Source organism: Ursus americanus, chromosome 9, assembly GCF_024610735.1.
Source record: "Ursus americanus isolate L20-20 chromosome 9, mUrsAme1.1.p, whole genome shotgun sequence".
NCBI lineage: Eukaryota > Metazoa > Chordata > Mammalia > Carnivora > Ursidae > Ursus > Ursus americanus.
This window is the reverse complement of record NC_142135.1, coordinates 48,799,740-48,818,312: the sequence shown is the minus strand read 5'-3', so window position 1 is coordinate 48,818,312 and position 18,573 is coordinate 48,799,740. Positions and strand designations below refer to the sequence as shown.

General features: G+C 34.8%; 1 pseudogene; it reads left to right on the top strand.

Annotated features, from left to right (window-relative positions):
* The first annotated feature begins 2,089 nt into the window (after positions 1-2,089).
* LOC123797690 (heterogeneous nuclear ribonucleoprotein A3 pseudogene) lies at positions 2,090-3,083 on the top strand (annotated as a pseudogene).
* Positions 3,084-18,573: the final 15,490 nt, after the last annotated feature.

The following is an 18,573-nucleotide window of genomic DNA, read 5'->3' as shown; positions in this document are numbered from 1 at the left end:
TCATCACAAAGAAACCAAAGGGAATGTAAGATGTCCCAATGACAAAAGGAGAAAGGAAAGAGGAAAGACAGATGGCACATAAAAAACATCAGCCAGAAAAATCTCTTCACACAGTAAATGAAAACTAAGCCCATAATAAAGTTATGAAAATAGAAATTAAGACAAAAAATAAATTTATAAGCCAAAAGACCAAAGCAGAGATAGAAGAATTTGGAGATAATGTGGCAAGACAAGAGATATAAATAAACCATGAGCCAGTAGAATTCAAGAGAGATGGAATTCAATAAAATCAAGCTAAGCAGGTATGACAAATACTATAAACCATCTGACATTGGCTAGGATGACAGGGCAAGTCTTCAAAGAAGAGAAAAAAGTTAATATAGATCTTAAAGGACAAATGGAATTAAGGTCAATCAGAGGAAGAAAAGAAGTCCAGTCTAATATAACATGTACAAAGGCATAAGTATATTTTATGGGACCTAAACATGGCTTTCTATACCTAAAGTATAGGATATAAGGGAGAGAAAAATGATGAATGGGACTGGAATTGTAGATAAATATTGGATTTTGGAGAGCATTTTATGCCAAGCTAATAAATGTAACTTCATATTATTAGTAAAGAAGATCTACCAGTGGCTTCAATCAGAAGATTAATATGATCATTTATATTTTAGAAAGATCATTCTGCCAACAGTGAGGGAGGCAAATAGATTAGGATGAATACAGGGGGCAGACAAAGAAGGGAGAATAATGGTAATTCCTTTCTGTAATCCAGATAAAATATAATGACATAATTATGGATAATGGCTATAGAAAAGTGTGAGAAAAAATAAGAAATATTTAATAAGAAATATCTACAAAACAGCTTGGCCAATTGCATATAGCAGGTAAGGGAAAGAAAACCTGAAGAATGACTCCAAGTGTCTGAATTGCTTGACTGGATGGATGGCATCCCAGCAATCAATACGGAAACACTGCAGGATATACAGGATAGGTGGAGGGGAGTGGGAGGCAGAGATACTGAGTTACCTCTAAGTGAATATATTATAGTACATCAAATAATCCAAATAATTATTGGACTATAATAAAAAATGATACAGTACCAGAAACTGAATACCAAAAGGTATTGGCAAAATTTGACTGTTGTAAAAACAAGAAAATCATCCCTGTTTTCACATCAGATTTCATAATTTTAATCTGACATGGTTTTTAATGTCTTCAACTATTAAAAATCATCACAAACTGTGTATCTCTCAGTAGCACTAAAATCTCAGAGAAGAATTTACACAGAAATAATATAATTTATATACAATTATATATAAATAAAAATATGTAATTTTATATTTCAATAAAATTGAAAAGTCAGTCTTAAAGGGAATCAACCTAAACTACCAAAATCATGTTTTAGACTTGGTTAGGAAACATAAGTACTCTCGACTTAAGAAAAATCTTGTCTTTCTTTTCTTTCTATAGTAATGTGTTCTGTGTTACTTTATAACATTAACAGTGCCAGATAATAACAAATGCTGTTCAACTTATTTCAATCTTTTCATTCAGCTTTTACTTTCATGTTGCCTAATTAGATGTCAACCAAATTTTCTGTTATATCATAGAAATGTAAGGATACTTGTAACATCATTTAACAAAGTCCTGTGAAATGCATCATGTAAAGCAGGCAGGGTTTTAACGTTGGAAAAAAAAAAAAAAAGAATAGGACATTCTAATGGCAAGGTACCATTGTGATGCTCTCCACTAAATTGTACCATATTTATTTATTCATCTTTAATGTCTGTTCCTACTACATAATGAATGAAGCACTATGCCTTTTCTTAGTTTGAGCCTTTCTTTAAATGCCCTTCCTGGCATTTTGTTCATTTTGTCTTTTGGTATGTATGGTTGGTCATACTCAGTTTCAGCTCTATTTGGCTATTTTTAATTTTGATGAGATTCCTTCCTATGCAGTTAAGTTACACATAACTTCCAAACAGATAAATGTCAATGTAGTTCTTACACATAAGAACCTCAGTGGGGAGAGGAGGGCCATGATCCAAAGGAACCAGAGCAGTTGAGGAAACTGTTTATTGCTGGTCTGAGCTTTGAAACTACAGGTTTAAGAGAACATTTTGAAAAATGGGGCACACTTACAGATTGTGTAGTGATGAGAGACCCCCAAACAAAATGTTCCAGGGGTTTTGGTTTTGTGATTTACTCTTGTGTTGAAGAGGTGGTTGCAGCAATGTGTGCCCCACCACAGAAGGTTGATGGGCGTGTAGTGGAACAAAAGAGAACTTTCTAGAAAGGATTCTATAAAGCCTGGTGCCCATCTAACAGTGAAGAAAATTTTCGTTGGTGGTATTAAAGAAGACACAGAAGAATATAATTTGAGAGACTACTTTGAAAAGTATGGCAAGACTGAAACCATAGTATGGAAGACAGGCAGAGTGGGAAAAAGAGAGCATTTGCTTTTGTAATTTTTAATGATCATGATACAGTTGATAAAACTATTGTTCAAAAATACCACGCTATTAATGGGCATAACTGTGAAGAGAAAAAGGCCCTTTCTAACCAAGAAATGCAGTCTGCTGGATCACAGAGAGGTCATGGAGGTTGGTCTGGCAACTTCATGGGTCATGGAGGAAACTCTAGAGGTGGTGGTAACTTTGGCCATGGTGGGAACTTCGTGGAAGAAGAGGCTACAGTGGTGGAGGTGGTGGTAGCAGAGATAGTTCTGGAGGCGGTGATGGTGGATATAACAGATTTGGAGGTGATGGTGGCAATTGTGGTGGTGGTCCTGGTTATAGTAGTAGAGGAGGCGATTGTGGTGGTGGACCAGGATATGGAAACCAAGGAGGCAGATGTGGTGGTGGAGGAGGATAGGATGATTACCATGAAGGAGGAAACTTTGGAGGTAACTATGGTGGTGGTGGGAACTGTAATGATTTTGGAAATTATAGTGGACAACAGCAATCAAATTATGGACCCATGAAGGGGGAACAGTTTCGGTGGAAGAAGCTTGGGCAGTCCCTAGGTCATGGTTATGGATCTGGTGGTGAAGTGGTGGATATGGCAGCAAAGGGTACTAAAAATTTTTCAGAAGATAAAGGCTATAGTTCTTAACAGGAGAGAGAGGGAGGAGTTATCAGGAAAGCCGTGGGTTACTTTGAGATAGTCGTCCCAAATGCATTAGAGGAACTGTAAAAATCTGCCACAGAAGGACCAATGATCCATAGTCAGGCAAGTTACTGCAGCTTAAACAGGAACCACTTCTTGTCCAGGACTGTCATAGCCACAGTTTGCAAAAAGTGCAGCTATTGATTAATGCGATGTAGTGTCGATGACATGTGCATTCCTGAGGTCTTTTATCTTTGGTAGCTTTGTCTTTGTCTTTTTCATTACACGGGGTTTATTGCCCTGTAAATTGTGGTAGTGGTACCAGGAATAAAAAATTAAGGAATTTTTAACTGAAAAAAAAAAAAAGGTAAGACAGATGGAGAAAAAGTAAGCAAATTTATTATTGACAAAACTAATAACAGGTTATGTGACTCCTATCTTTAGATTAAAACCTTGATTTTCCTCAGCTTTTGCATATTCCAAGCTCTCAGTACCATTTTATTCTGCCACAGCTGTTTCTCAAGAGGTGGGAGTACAGGCATTGCTTTATTCCCAACTTGTTCCTCCATGGCCTTCAGGGACTCCCACACACCATGATTTTGGGGAGTCCTGGACATTCTTCCTTACGATCAACCCAAGCAAGATTAAACCAACCCCTTAATTGTGGTTAAAGCTGCCATAAGCCGAAATGATACACGGAAGTCAAAAATCACATGTGACCAAATGCCAAAAAGTGTTGGTCCAGGCCTTATCAGTTAAAAGCTAATTATTATACTACAGTAAAACCCAGCAGTAATGCACTATATGAGCTGCTATAAATTACCAGAATCCTAACCCTATGTACCCAGCCCAACAAAATCCTAATATTCAAGTATCATTTTGTTTCCTAAATTTCACTTGTTTATTCCTCAAGATTTCAGCCCAATGTGGCAGATATTAGGGTTTTGAGGAGGTCAATGTATAACACTCCTCGTCTCCTCACTTGAGTTCTAAACCAAAGAAGAAAGAAAAGTAAGACAAATTCAGATTATCACTAGGAATGTCATACATATGCAGAAAAGTAGACTTCTTAAGACAGATACCCAGAATTAGAAAAATTTACCCCCTGATTAGAAGCAAGAATTCCTGCCCCTCAAAGGTCCTTCCAGCTGGACTAAGAATCAAATTGACACGAGACAGATTAATAGGAGAAAATCAAATTCAATAGGTCTACCTATGGGGAATCCATACAGACATGGCAATTCCAAAGACAATCAGGCAAAATGAGGTATATATGTCATTCTGAACTAAGAAGAAGAGAGGAGGAGTCTGGGATTTCAGAGGAAAGGAGTGCATTTCATAGGACAAGAAGAAGAGCTGATGTTTGTTAATTGTTTGCCCTATGATACAGGTAATAGCCCTTATTCTGGCAAAGACCCCCAATTTAGATTCTTCAGTGTGGTTAAAGAAGAGAGTTTATCTTGAGCCCACAGGGTCTCAAACGCCTTCGGCTCAAAATAATCCATGTGCCAAAGTGGCATATTCTGGGGAGACCTGACCTGAACCCCTTCACCACCCAGTTGTCAAGAGCTGAACTGAACTGGAGGGGGCCAAATTGCCAGGTGTCAGAGTGGTCCATCAAGGTATATCAAAATGAAAGTAACGGTCAGGACTTGAGTCACTTACGGCAATGATCTCAGCAGGAGGCTACCAGGAGGCAACGCAGACTCCCACTGTGTTCCATTCTTCCCGATGGAACAGTGTGAGACGGATCAGCACATACGCAAGGATCCTTTCACTGACAAGGGGGCCCAAAACATTTTGAGAACTCAAAGACCAGAAAGGGAGAGATGGGGGAGGCCTAAGAATGGAAAAGAATTGAATATGGAGGCAGAGTGGGAAAGAAATGTCTGGTGTGGGGAGGCCTGCTCTCCTCCATGAAGCCTGCCGGTAAAGTCTTTATACCTGCTTATGGTCAGACCTGAAACTTCACACATCAAAGTGTTCCACCCCCTTCATCTGGGGACATTCCTCTGTAAAAGTGAAAGTATGGAAGTTAATAAAATAAAATAAAATAAAATAAAATAAAATAAAATAAAATAAAATAAAATAAAAAAGTATGGAAGCTCAGAACACAAAGTGTGTTTCTCACAGGTAAGAGGGAAAACATAAAGACACTATGCAAGCATTCTATTATTCTGTCAAACTTCACAACAAAGTAAGTCCCTCCTCAACCCCAGGAAGATGCAAATACAGGAACAAAAATAGGCCAGTAGTTGAGCAGTAGTGGAGATCCCTAGACTTTAACTTTATTTTCTATATAAGGGAGCAAATTTATTCCAATCTCTTGGTCAGTGATGTTTTGTGATTAAATAACATCAATCAATCTATAAATAAGATACTCACAGATATCCATAATTACACAACTTTTTTAAATTACACAACTTTTGAACAAAACATTATATTTTTTTCTAGATTTATAACTCTTTTCTTTCTCCTCATTTTGATATCATGTAACATCAATTCAGTTTATTAAAATGAGAAGAGAATTCTGGAAAGAAGGCAAACTATATAGGGCAACAAAAAGATATGGACAATATCTACAGGGGGAAAAGTTGACAATGTACACTCATGATTACCAAAATGCAAGCATGTGGGGGGGACGGACCCCTGATACCTGATGTTTGCATGGCAATAGGATAAGGAAGCAAAGGGGCATCTAATAAAACTTGAGAACTACCAAGTAACCAACAGGTACTTACATGAAAGCTCAACAAATCATTTTGAGAATAGCAGCGAAACTAGGAGGGTGTACAGTTGAGTGAGAACCTGTTGTCTATGATAAGGTCCAAAGATGTAGAGCATTCTACATCCTATGAACTCTGGGAACTGTCTAATCTCTTTTCCATGACAATAATCTATGCTCAGGAGAAATGTCTATGACTAAAACTCAAAATGAAAATAATAGAGGCAAAAGAAAAAGGAGATAGAATAAATCAAAGGAGAGAATCAATTAGGAATTCTCATTACATAAATTGCTGTATTCTTCAACTCTTCATAAAAACAACAGATGAGAGAAATTTAGATGCAAGTTAGAAATGCTATCTTAAAATTTAATGAAATCAATTTCATAAACACAAATACAACAAAAGTGACTCCCATCCAAAATTACTGTAAGACAGAAAGACAGACTGAGACAAAAGAAATGACATCCATAAAGACAATGAAGGCAGGTTGGAAGAAATGGCCACAAAACATCAGTACATCAAAACAGATCAAAAGACAAAGGAAAAGTCATTTAGAATATGAGAACTCTCTCTCTCTCAAATAAATAAATAAATCTTTCTTTTTAAAAAATGGGACGCCTGGGTGGCTCAGTCAGTTGAGCATCTAACTCTTGGTTTTGGCTCAGGTCATGATCTCAGGGTCATGGGATCAAACCCCATATGGGGCTTGCTTTCAGTGGGGAGTCTGCTTGAGATTCTCTCCCTGCCTCCTCCCTTCCCTCCCACTCTCATCCTCTCTCTCTCTCTCTCTAAAATAAATAAATAAATCTTTCTAAAAAAACAAAGAAAATGTAATGAAATGAAATGAAATATGAAAGAACAGTGTAATTCAGAAATGGGGTGATAGAATCAGGGAAGAATTAGAAATTAAAAAAAGAAATTGCGTCTGAAATAATGAATGAGAAGAGCAAATAACTAGCCAGTATCTTAAGGGAAATAGAAGATTTTTTTTTAAAATAGAAACATTTTATAAATCAAAAGAAGTGAAAAAAGAAATGATAATGATTTTATATGTAGTCAAGATTACTGCCAAGTTACACAGTGCACAGAAAATTTGTCACCAGCATGCAAGGTCTCAGGTAATGATTTTCTGATGAGTCTTAACTCAAAATTTACTAAATAATGACCTTTAGACAACCAAAATGACTGCAAAGACCTTGACATAAGAACTGGTGGTAGAGATTAGAGATTAGTGATTTACCTATAGAATCAAAATCAATGGGGACATAAAAAAGAGAGTATAGAATGTTCTGTCTGCATGTTCTGACACTGGGTATAATACAACTGTGAATAAATAAGACAGAATGGGTAGAGCATTTGCAAAAACCTCCTTTTTAAACTAAATTGGTGCTAATGTTGGAATTATTATTCTAAAGATGCTGTGTGTGTAATGTAGGATAAAATCAACAATTCTAATTTTATCATCCCCAGTATCCTTGCAATTCAGGATGTTCAATGTGGGGGAGAGGAGATATGCAAATAAAAAAGAAAGGTTAAGTTATACTGAATATGAACAGAAATTTCATGTAAAATCAGATATTTTATTTTTAAAATATTTATCTATAACTTTTCCATGCATATTTATATTTATGTAGAGAGATAATAGATGACAGATAGATAGATGATAGATAGGTAGGTAGGTAGGTAGGTAGATAGATAGATAGATAGATAGATAGATAGATAGATAGAACACACATTCATATTTTCAAGTGCTGCTTATTGGAAAATTATAAAAACTATGATCAACTTACTAAGAATGACAATCCTTTGTCCAAACTGTGATCTCTATAAACCATCTCCCACTAAAAGGAAAGAGGGCTACTTGGATAATTGGATAATTTCAGGTCTCAGACAGGAAATGTACAATATATTTTCCTATAAAATTACCAGAGAAGGTAGTTCTAATAACGAGACATTTGATCAGGGAAAGAATAAATTGGGTTTCTGAGAAAGAACATTCTTGGCAGAGGAAACAGCAGGTGCAAAGTCCGTAGGTGGGATTGTGTTTGCTGTATTGAGAAAAAGTAAGGAGGTCTTCCTGGCTGCAGCTTTGAAAGTGAGGGCCAGTGTACCAGCAATGGATCGATGGGTTAGTAGTGGGTCAGAACAAAAGAGTTTTATAAACTGTTTCTAACAGTTTGGTTTTTCACTGAGAGAAATAGTTCATAGAGTTATTTTGAGCAGAGAATTAACATGATCTGACTTCTGTTTTTAAAGGATCACTTTGGTGGGGCGCATGGGTGGCACAGTCAGTTAAGTGTCCAACTCTTGGTTTTAGCTCAGGTCATGATCTCAGGGTCATGAGACTGAGTCCTGCATTGGGCTCTGCAATCAGCGGGGAGTCTGTTTGAGATTCTCTTTCTCCCTCTTTCTCTTCCTCTGTCCCTCCCCCCCAAAAAAAATCTTTAAAAAAATACATAAAAGTATTGCTTTGGCTGCTACATTACTTTAGATTATTAAGGGAAGAGAAAAGTAAAAGCAGGAAGACCAGGTGAGAGCCTGCTGCAGTAATCTGGGCAAGATTTGGCAGACACTTGAACATGCATAAGCACAAAAGTGATGAGGAGAAATGGTAGGATTCCAAATGTCTCTTGAACATACAGTCAGTGGGGTTTTGTTACAGTTAGATGTAGGGTGTGAAAGAAGGAGAAAATTCAAGACTATCCCAAGGTCCAGGACCTGAGCAAGTATAAAAATGAAGATGGCAATTCCTGAGATGATGACGACTTTGAGAGGTGCCAGTCATCAGGGGACAAATCAAATGTTAAAGTTTGCATAATTGTCCATCATTATTATTAAAATTATATTAAAATGTATTCATTTAAAAGTATTTCTTTTTTCCTACTGCTACATTTCATTAAAAATTGTAGTGAATCTTTGCAAATGCATCTTTAATGTCACAGTCTTTGTCAAAATAAGGGCAAGTTTTAGAGCCATGTAACACATTTTTAAGGCTACATCATCTTCACTTCTATCTGTGTTGTCAAAAATAGCACCTTTTCAAGCTAGGACTGATACTGCCTCTGGAGATCTGATCCTACATGTAGAATATTAAGACCACTTTTTTGAAAACATTATCTTATAAGTGTGATCTCAAAATATAAACCACTTATTATACTATAATAAATCCCAAAACAGTTCTATCATGTGTTCTTTAAAGAACTTAATTAAAACATTATGCACCTATTTGCAATGGAGATATTGACACTTTGGGAGAACAATCAAACTTGTTAAATTCCTTTGACTTTTTTTTGAATTGCAATTGATGGTCTCATTCAAAATGAACATAGGTTTTCATTGAGGTCATTCTAGAAGAGTGTGTCTTACCTAAATAGTATTCTGTTGTTTAAAATAAGGTAATTGTGAAACTACCTTTTAATATGAAAGCCATTGCAAGAACAAGCATAAGAAGAAACTTTATTTTTATTTTTTTTAAGTGTATTTATTTATTTTAGAGGGGGGTGGTTAGAGGCAGATGGAGAGAGAACCCTAGGTAGACTCCATGATGAGCACAGAGCCCCCACATGGGGCTCAAATTCATGAAGCTGAGATCACGACCTGAGGTGAAACCGAGAGTCCCATGCTTAACCGACTGGGCTGCCCAGGCACCAGCAGCAACTCTATTTTTAGAATGATGATGAGGGAGGAGATAAAATTAAAACAAAAAGTTAAATACATTCAGGAATAGGTATCTTCCTGACTTAGATTTTTTTTTTAATCATTCTCTACATTGTTTCATCTCTGTAAATTCATTGTACCTTTATGGATTTTTCATTCCATATTTAAACATTTTTATTTAACTTTGGAATTTCGGGGAGGAAAACTATATTTAAGCTGAATCGTTTAACCACCAAAAGAAGAAATTTAAAATTACCAAACCTATTCTTGTTAACATTTTCTCGACAAGATAGCATGATGAAAAAACATATAATATTGTAATATTTAATACAAGTTTAAATATTAGTTATATTCCACAAGTTAATAAAGATTATTAGTCTGATGACTTTTAATTCCTGCTCATTTACATTTTGAGGCATTACTTAGTAGTTTGTTACCAAATTTCATTTGTTATTCATATACAGGGGATAAAATAAGGACTTCTTCAAGAAGTAATAAGTTACTGGGGTGCCTGGGTGGTTCAGTTGGTAGAGTGTGTGACTCTTAATCTCAGAGTTGTGAGTTCAAGCCCCATGTTGGGTATGGAGCCTATTTACAAAAATAAATAACGGGAGAAAAAAAGTAATAAGTCACTATTGTGCCATTATTTTTAAAGAAACTAGTATCACTGTTGGAGAGTTAAAGTTGAGGTTAATTAATAATGTTCCAGGGAAGAGTTATGCAGTCTCCCTATGAAACAGTACTCTGAGGTCAAGACATTCTTTGACAAAATTGAATGTAGTCATATCTATAAAGAAAAGAACGTATCAAATAGAAAGGTATTAGTAACCTACAGAGAACTAGAGAGAAATAATAAGGGTAGAGACATTGGTATATCCATGTGTTCAGGGATGAGAGCATTTTACCTAAGGGGATTCAGGTATTTTGTTCTCTCTGGCAAAACCATTCCCATTTTGAGATAAACACAAAATGTTCTCCTTTTCAATTTTTCTAACCCCTTCATCCTGATTACATGTTTTCAAAAGAACTTCTAATTATGTTTTCTTATGGGGAGAGCATAATCAGATTTCATCAAAACATGGTGAAACAACTCAATTCAAATTTTTTTAAAAAACAGAATTTGATTTCACACATCATTGTCCACTCCTTTGGTCCCTTCTATGTTATTCTTCAAGAAACTCATCCACAGTCTCTCTTGATAATTCCTTTCTTCTGTACCTATACAAACCAGTATTTAACCCCTCGATGGCCACTGAGAAAGCTCTTATGAAGGTCACCTTTGCAATGACAATTTCAACACCCAATTTTTACTCGTTACTTACTTAATATCAGCAACTTTAAAAATTATTATTGATTTTTCACACATATATATAAGATTAGAAATAGTAATACAATAAAACCCCATATAGTCCTACATATTCTTTTTTTTTTGCATATTTGTTTGTTTTGTAGTAAGAACATTTAGCATGAGATTTACTCTCAACAGATTTTTAAGTGTGCAATATAATATTGTTGACTACAGGCATAATGCTGTACATCAGATCTCTAGAATTTATCTTGCATAACTAAAACTTCATGCAGTTAAATGGCAGCTCCTCTTTTCCTTCTTTCCTTTCTATGAGTTTGACTATTTTGGATGCCTCATATAATTGGAATCATGCAGTATTTGTCCTTCTGTTACTTGTACACTATTGGAGAAAATGTAAAATGGTGCAGCTGCTATGGAGAAAAGTATGGAGTATCTTCAAAAAATTAAAGATAGAACTACCATATGATCCAGCAACCCCACTTCTGAGTATATATACAAAGGAAGTGAAAGCAGAATCTCAAAGAGTTATCTGTGCTACCGTGTTCATTGCAATATTACTCACAATAGCCAAGACATGGAAACAACCAATATGTCCACAGATGGATAAATCAAGAAAGAAAATGTGGTAAATACGTGCAATGGAATATTATTTAGCCTTTAAAAAGAAGGAAATCCTGCCAAATATGATAAACATGGATAAATCTGGAAGACATACTGCTAAGCCCCTTACCTATCATTCAAATCCATTATCAAGATTTTTTCACATTTTCCTTTTTTGATTCGCTGAAGTATTTAAAGCTCATAAAGATGAATATGCTAAAGCAAGTTTCCAGTATTATGGTATTTCATCACTATCTACTTCAATATGTTTCTAAAATTATAATCATTTTCCAGCAAAAACCCCAAAATTCATTACCAAGTCTAACAGAAGGAATAGTAATGAAATTAACAATAAAAGAAAATCCAGTCCATAACCAAATTTCCTCAATTAACTCAAAAAAGTGTTTGCATACTTATTTTATTCTAAGGAGGATCCAGACAAGGTCAACACACTAAATTTGGTATTTAGTGTTTTGTTTTGTTTTGTTTTTTTAATGTCTCTTTTAAGCAGATTAGCTTCCTCCTGGGTTTTTTGTTAGTTGTAACTGTGGGTAGTTGTTGTTTTAATGGTACTGAAAATTAGTCAGCAGTCATACATTTTGTATATTTTTTCCAGAGCAAAATAGAGTGGATTCCTTGATGTGAGTGGGTCAAGGGTAAATGCATATATCATTTTTCTAATTATTGCTCAGTTTCTCTGCAGAGGGGTTTAACCATTTTTCACTCCCACTGTCTGTATATGAATATTTGTTTCCTCACAACTTCTTCATCGGGGAATGTGGCCAAAACTCTGGATGCTTACCAACCGGATAGATAATAAGTGGTTGTTCAATGCAGTTTAAAATAACATTTCTTTCTATTGTGTACAATTAACTTATTTTTATGTGTTTAAAGGTGATTTTTACTTTTTCTTTTGTTAACTACACTTGATGAGCAGCTTTTGAAAGTTTTCATCACTACCTCTTTAATAAAGTAGCTTTCTTCGTTGGACTTTGAAGACTTACCACTCACCTTACTTCTCTTCTCCCTCACTGCACCCACTCTCATTCTCAGGCCAGATTATTCTCCTCAACTTCTGTCAGCTAGCCCCAAGGCTCAGTCTGTGAACATCTTCTTTTCATCTATACTCGCTCACTAGGGAACTTTATCTAGTCTCCTCCGTTTAAATATCATCGACACACTGATGACAATTCCCAGATTTGTATCTTTAGTCTTTAGCTTTACCCTCAATTACAGAAAAATATAAAATTCACTACTTGATATGCCCACCTCAGTATCAAGCCACTATTGATCATCCCCACACTCTAAGCAACCCCGCCCCCCAATATTCCTCTGTTTCCTGCCTCCTTTCCTATAATTGCTCAAATCAAACGTCTTAGAGTGATCAGGAGCTCCTCTCTTTCTCCCAGATCCCTCTTCTAATGCAGCAACCCATTCAGTTGACTCTACGAGATTTTGGCCATCTTACCACCATTACGGTTCTAGCCCAAGACAACAGTGTCACTCCCTTGGATTTGAGGATAAGCCCTCCTTACTGGTCTCCTTACTTTCACCTAATGTTCCTGACATACAGCGACCGAAATGATGCCTTTGAAATAAATCAGATCAGATCCAACAATTTCATTTCTGGATATATATCCAAAAGAACTGAAAGAGTTTCAGAGATACATGTACACCCATGTTTAAAGCAGCATTGTTCAAAACAGCCAATAGGTGGAAGTTTATTGTGCAAATGCCTGTCAACAAATGAATAGATTTACAAAATGTGATAAATAAAGTGTTATATTATTCAGCCTTATAAAGGAAGGGAAATCTAATCCATGCCACAACATGGATGAACCTTGAGGACACACTAAGCAAAATAAGCCAGTTACAAAAAGACAAATACTGTATAATTCCACTTACACGAGGTTATCTTGAGTAGTCAAACTCGGAGACACAGAAAGGAGAGAGTGGCTGCCAGGAGCTGGAGTGGGAAGTATAGAGTTGTTTAATGGGAACAGACTTGCATCTTTGCTAGATGAAAAAGTTCTAAAGATTGGTTGAACCACAATGTGAATATACTTAACACTACTGAACTATAGACTTAAAGATGGTTAGGAGGGTAAGTTTTATGTTACATGCATTTTACCACAATTTAAAAATATTTTTTAAAAAACTTAAATAATTTTTTTTTAAATCAAAGTCAGATCTCCTTCAAACCCATTGATAAATTTCCTTCTCTCTCAGAATAAGTCTAAAATTCTTCCCAGAACCTTCAAGGCCTTATATGATTTGTACCCTTCCCCCACTCAACACCTACCTCCAACCTCATGATCTACTACTTTCTCTCTCATTCTGCCTCTGTTTTCCTGCTGTGCCTCAAACTTGCCAAAAACACTTCTCCTTCAGGTCCTTCACTCTTGATGTTTCTGGAGATATTTACATAATTCACTCTCTATTTCAAAATGTTTTTTTTTTAAGATTTTATTTATTTATTCGACAGAGATAGAGACAGCCAGCAAGAGAGGGAACACAAGCAGGGGGAGTGGGAGAGGAAGAAGCAGGCTCACAGCGGAGGAGCCTGATGTGGGGCTTGATCCCATAATGCCAGGATGACGCCCTGAGCTGAAGGCAGGCGCTTAACCACTGTGCCACCCAGGCGCCCCATCTATTTCAAAATGTTAATTGCTCAAAGAAGCATTCCCTGGAAACCTCACCTAACTAGTACCTTCTTCTTGTCATTCTTTAACCCCTTATTGATTTATTTTGCTTCATAACACTTAGCACTACATATATATACATATATATACATATATACATATATACATATATATACATATATACACACACACATATATATATACATATGTATCATCTGTTCATATTGTTGGGGAAGAAAACTTTCCTCTGTCCTATGGTCCTTCTAGCTAGACTTGGAATCAAATTAATATGAAACAGATTAATATGAGAAAATCAAATTCAATAGGCATATATACAGGAAATCCACACAGGCACGAAATTCCAAAGACATCAAGACAACAGGAAGCTTAAATGAGCTAAGGAGAAGGGTAAGGTCTAAGGATACAAAGGGGAAGAAGACCATTTGTAAAAAGGTGAAAGGAGATGTTTTCTAAAGCAAAGTTGCCCTGTATGCAGATAAGTTTCTTAGAAAAAGGTAGTCTCTCTTAATAGCTCTTTCTTGGTATAGGCTCTCTTTTCCAAAGTAAATTTAGGCAGTTGAGGAGGAGGCAGAGAGCTTTTCTTGAATCTGCTAAGTTGTGATTACTCTTAACTCAAAATAATCTTTATGCCAAAGTGGCCCATCTTAGGGCAAACTACTCTTGGCCTCTACAATATGCTTAACTAGTTTTTTCTTCTCTTCAGTTATTAAAGTCTATCTCTTTCATTTTCAATCTCTCTCATAAATAAACAGCCATATGTATTTGGATTTGCATCTTTACTATTTTCTTCCCTGTGACAATATCACAGTGCCTTCATTTCTGGAGATTTCTATCAAATCTCAATATGTTAGGTGAAAGTATCAAAATGTCCTTCAAAACTGTTTTGTCTATCCTTGCTCTTTAATTGTTCATATCTATATAAAAATCAGCTTGTCAAGTTCCATGAAAATAATCTGTGAAAATTTTAATTGGAATTGCACTGAATTTTTTATGTTGTTTGTTAGAGAATTTATACCTTTACATTCCTGGATTTTCCCACCCTTGCATATAATGCAATTTATTAAGGTTGTTAATGTCTTTCAATAAGGTGTTACAATTTTCTGAGAAAAATCTTTTATATATCTTGTGAGATTTATGTTTAGTACCTTATATTTTTGGTTGTACTCAGATAATATATTTTTTAAATAGAAATTTCTTTTATTTTCTGAAAAAGAGGAATGCCATATAATTCATTTTGTATCTAGCAACTGTACTAATCTCTCTTATTAATTCTGCAGATTCTTTGGGGATTCTGTGTTGTAAATCATATATCTGCAAAGGCAGATTTCTATTTCTTTTTCAAAACACTATGTCTTTCCCTTTCCATTTCCTGGCTAATCCCTTTAGGACAATATTGAATGGAAATCAGGGCAGTGAGTATTCTCATCTTATTCTTTATTTAAAAGAGAAATGCTTTTGACATTTTACTATTAAATGTTAATTTTTTCTCCAAATTTTATCACATTAAAGAAGTTCTATTCTTATGTTGCTAAGTATATTTTCATTTTGATTCATGAATGATCGTTTTATGCATCTGTTGGGATGATCATCTTTTACCTTTAATCTATAAATGTAATAAATTACATTAATATATTTTCTAATGTTGAACTAGATTTTCATTTGTAGAATAAACCAATTTAGTTGTGTTGTTAAGTTACTAGATTCGGTTTGCCAATATTTTCTTTAAGATGTTCTCTTCATGTACACAAAAGAGATTACAATATAATGTTGCATTTTCATATGGTTATTTTCTGTTTTTGCAGCAAGGTAAACCTGTGCCATAAAAAACAGTTGAAAAGAGGTTCTGTTTTTTTTTTTTTTCCTTAAAAACATGTGCAAGACAGCAGTTATCTTTTTTAAGTATATGTTTAAATTGTCCCTAGCATTTTCCTTGCAGGTAATTTTTTGAATATTCATTTAATTTCCTTAATGATCATGAGGTCAAAACTTCTGTAGCTGAAATCATGCAACCATAATATTTTGTGTTTACCTATTGGCGATGTTATATAAAATAAAATACATATACCATATCATGTTCTAAAATCTGAAAAACTATTTCAAAACAAATGATTTTCCCAAAAATTTTAGATAAGAAATTTTAGGCTTCTAGTAGAATTTCTATTCTTGCATCAATTTTAGTAAGTTACACTTTTTCCAAAAGTTCATCCACAGAATTTACGTTTTGAAAATTATTACCATCATAGTATCACCCCACACCTGTCAGAATAACTAAAACCAAAAACTCAAGAAATAAGTATTGTTAAGAATATGGAGAAAGAGGAACACTTGTTCACTGTTGGTGGGAATGCAAACTGGTACAGCCTCTCTGAAAAACAGTATGGAGGTTCCTCAAACAATTAAAAATAGAACTACTCTATGATCCAGTAATCATATTACTGGGTATTTACCCAAAGAATATGAAAACATGAATTGAAAAGGATATATGCACCCCTGTGTTTATTGCAACATTACTTGCAATAGTCAAACTATGGAAGCCACTTAACTGTCCACTGATAGATTAATGGATAAAGAAAATGTGGCATACACACACACACACACATACATGGCATATATATGGCATATACATACACACACACACACACACATACATGTGTATACATACACACACAGTGGAATATTATTCTGTCATAAACAAAAATGAAATCTTGCAGCAACATAGATGGAACTAGAGAGTACAACATTAAGTGAAATAAGCCAGTTAGAGAAAGACAAATACCATATGATTTCACTGTTTATGGAAATCAAGAGACAAAACAAATGAACAAAGGAAAAAAAGAGAGAGAGAGAGAGAAACCAGAACAGGCTCTTAATTATAGAGAACAAACTGGTGGTTACCATAAGGGAGGTGTACAGAGAGATAGACGAAGTAGTCGAAGGGGATGAAGACTACATTTATCCTGACGAGCACTGAGAGATATATGGAACTGTTGAATCACTATATTGCACACCTGAAACTAATAAAACACTGTTTGTTAACTACACTGGAATTAAAGAAAAATTATGATCATCAAGTTATTCATAATCACTCTTAATTTGCAAATTCCTGCTGCATCTCTTTATCTTGGCTTTACCTCTAATATGTTTTTAGGTATATTCTTTTTTTTTTAAGATTTTATTTATTTATTTTACAGAGAGCACAAGTGGGGGAGCAGCAGAGGGAAAAGCAGCAGGTTCCCCGCTGAGCAAGGAGCCGGATGCGGGGCTCGATCCCAGGACCCTGGAATCATGACCTGAGCTGAAGGCAGATACTTAAGGACTGAGCCACCCAGGTGTCCCTAGGAATATTCTTTCAATCTTATCAGTCTTGCCAGATGTTAACAATATTGATATTTAAAACAAACAAATGTAACTTTCTTGATTCTATTGCATCAAAATGTTTTTTAAATTAAAGTCTGTTCTTCTATTTATTATTTTTCTTTTTCTACTTTATTTTTATTTGTTTTAGTGTTCTTTTTTGTATCCTTATAAATTAGATGCTTAGGTCATAATTTATTTGATCTTCTTCTTTTCTAATGAGAACATTTATGATCCACTTTCAGTGCGTGTCCCGAGTTTTGCTTTGAATAATTTTTATTATGACCAGTGCTGAGTATTTTCTAAACTCCTGCACTGATTCTAACTTGGCTATTGATTATTTAGAATAATTTTTTCATATGAATTTTTAGTATTTTTCTTTTACATTTCTAACTCCATTTTATTTTTGCCAGTAAGTCTTATATGTTATTGATTTTTTAAGTATAATTAATATAGTGTACATTAGTTTCAGGTGTAAAATATAATGATTCAACAATTCTACACATTTCTCAGTGCTCATCAAGATAAGTGTACTCTTAATCTCCCACATGAGAGATTTTTGTTTGTCTCTTTTTTGTTGTTGTTTATTCATTTGCTTTGTTTCTTTAATCCCACATACAAGAGAAATCATATGATATTTGTTTTTCTCTGACTGACTTATTTCACTTAGCATAATATCCCCTAGGTCCATCCACGTTGTTGCAAATGGCAAAATTTCATTCTTTTTTATGGCTCAGTAATATCCATTATGGGGGTGTGTGTGTGTGTGTGTGTGTGTATCACTTCTACTTTACCCATTTATAGTTGAGTTATTTCTAGTCTTTGCTATTATAACTAACGTTGCAATAAACATTTATTAACATATTAATAGACATGTATATATCTTTTCAAATTAGTGGGATTTTTTTCCCTTTAGCTAAATATCCCACAGTGGAATTAGTAGATTGTATAGTAGTTCTAGTTTGAATTTTTTGAGGAATCTCCTTACTGTTTTCCACAGTGGTTACACCATTGTATGTTTTCATTTTTTTGTTTGTTTGTTTTCTGTACTTAGGCTTACTACCTCTGGTTCAAAATGTTACTTGCTATTATAAATATGTTATTCTAGGAAGGAATTAATTTCTTAATACTAAAAATACTTTCTATCATCACA